We start from the raw sequence: 2500 nt of genomic DNA, 5'->3' as shown, positions 1-2500 counted from the left end.
GCTTTCATGGGTTTCGCTTAAGGTCTGGCACTGATAATATAATGTTGGTATGAATATTGAGGTGATAAGCTGTCTCTTTGTGTACATGGAGATGTTTGGATGAGATAGGAGGGGTGTGAGCTGATAGGTGACAGCTTTGGCTTTTTGAACAACGACAACAACATAAAAACCAAGTTTTAAGCTGCCTTACGGTAGTCACAACCTGTGACCACCTCCGGTTGAAACCTCAGAGGGGAATGGATTTTTAAAATTTTTATTTCGATCAGTCCTGCCTACGTACACAAACCCAAGTAGAGAAACTTGAACCCCACTGATTCACTGCATCACTTGAACCGTGGTTCGGCAGGTAGTTTGGGTGAAAAAAGAGAACTTTGAACTCTTAAGTCTGAATTACATGGTCATTATAATAAAAGTAATACCTCTATGACAGCTGACAATGTCACGTGCGACGGCGTTGGTAGCTTCGAAGAGTATAGTTAACGATCAGCTCCGATAAGACCATGCCAAAAAGGCAGAAAGCCTTGATAATTCCGCAGGCCGTGCACAAACACTTCAAACTGCGGATTTGAAACCTACATCATTCGGACTGTAGTCCAGCATATTGCCAACAGAGCTACAGGTGCCCTTTTTTACCACGCTTTTCTTTCATGTCTTTTTTTCGTTATTTTGCTGTAGATCTAGTAAGAGAGGGAGGGAGAGAGAGAGAGAGAGAGAGAGAGAGGGGGAGAGAGTGTGTGTGTGTGTGTGTGTGTGTGTGTGTGTGTGTGTGTGTGTGTGTATGTGTGTGTGTGTGTGTGCGCGCGTATGTGTGTTCTAGAGAGAGAAAAAGAGAGAGAAAGAAAGAGAGGGAGAGAGAGAGAGAGAGAGAGAGAGAGAGAGAGAGAGAGAGAGAGAGAGAGAGAGAGAGAGAATTCTGAGAGACGGGAGGGGGGGGGGGGAGGGAACGTTTCGAAAGAAAAGGGTAGTATGGGTAGGCAAAGAGAACACTGAAGCCTTAAATTTGACCTTTAGGATGGACAAGGTCACTAGCGACAGCGTTGGTTAACCTAGAGGTGTATACTTAACGCTGACCTCAGATAAAAACCAAGTAAAATAGGCAGAGAGCCTTGATAATTTAAACTACATCATTCGGACTGGAGACATTAGTCCAGCATGTAGCCGACCGAGTTACCGGGGCACTTTTATTTGTTTCTTCGCTTTTCTTTCATCTCTATATCTCTTTATTTTGCTGTAGATCCAGAGAGAGAGAGAGAGAGAGAGAGAGAGAGAGAGAGAGAGAGAGAGAGCGATAGACAATGAGGCAGAGACAAGGAGAAAAAGAAAGAGAGTGGGCGCTGCGAGAGAAGAGGGTAGTATGGGTGGTAAAAAAGAGAACGCTGATACCGTCAATTTGAACTTAGGGCTACAAACTAAGGTCACTTGCGGTAGCGTTGGTTAACTGAAAAGTGTATATTATTTTACGTTCACCTCCTATGAAATCAATAAAAGTAGAGACAGCCTTGAAAACTCCACAAACACAGACACAAAACCTTTGAAATGTTGATTCAAGATTTCATGATTGGGACCGTAGTCCAGAAGGTGGTATGGGTAGAAAATAAAAACATTGAATAATTAAATTTTAGCCTTAGGCTCATAATATATCTGTGACTGACAAGGTCACTAGCGACAGTGTTGGTTAGGTAAAAAGTATATAATTATTTTAACGTTTTCTCCAATAAGACTAAGCCAATACTTAAGCAGAGAACCTTGATAATTTCACAAACCCATGCAAAAGCCCCCAACAAAACACACCCAACAACAACTTTTCAAACTGCATCCTTCGGATCGTAGACGAGCATGTTGCCAACAGAGCTGCCGGCGCACCTCTTTTTTTCTCAACCTTTTTTAATCGTTTTTATTTTGCTGTCAATGACTACCAAAATGAAAGTTTTGAAATGCTATGTATGGTAAACCCTTCTATATGGCTGTTAATGCAGGACAATCACTGAAGACAGTGAAAATAAAATAGAAGCAACAGAAATGTGGTTTCATAGGAGATTGCGGAGAATATCGTGAAGGAAAAAAATCAAATGAGGTAGTGCTTGATGAAGCCAGCGAGGGATGCTCAATGTTAAAAACAACTAAGAAACGTCAAATGCAGTTTTTGGGACACTAGGATAGACATGATGATAAAAGGTCTTGAACATCTAGCTCTCACTGGCAAAATTGAAAGCAAACGAGGCAGGGGTAGACCCAGAGCAAGGTACTTAGGAATAAACAAAATATGGGTAACAGGGAAAGGTCAGGGAAACGTAGCTTTTTTAAGAGCATCAGAACAAATGTATGAATGGAAAACAATTATCACCAATGTCTGCCGCAGATCTGGCACTGGGTGAATGAATAAAATTTGATGTGGATCCCGAGAGGGAGAGAGAGAGACAGAGACAGAAAGAGAGAGAGAGAGAGAGAGAGAGAGAGAGAGAGAGAGAGAGAGAGAGAGAGAGACTGAGACAGAGACAGA

Source organism: Aplysia californica, unplaced genomic scaffold (assembly GCF_000002075.1).
Source record: "Aplysia californica isolate F4 #8 unplaced genomic scaffold, AplCal3.0 scaffold00459, whole genome shotgun sequence".
In the NCBI taxonomy this organism is placed as follows: domain Eukaryota; kingdom Metazoa; phylum Mollusca; class Gastropoda; order Aplysiida; family Aplysiidae; genus Aplysia; species Aplysia californica.
This window is presented reverse-complemented; position numbering follows the sequence as displayed.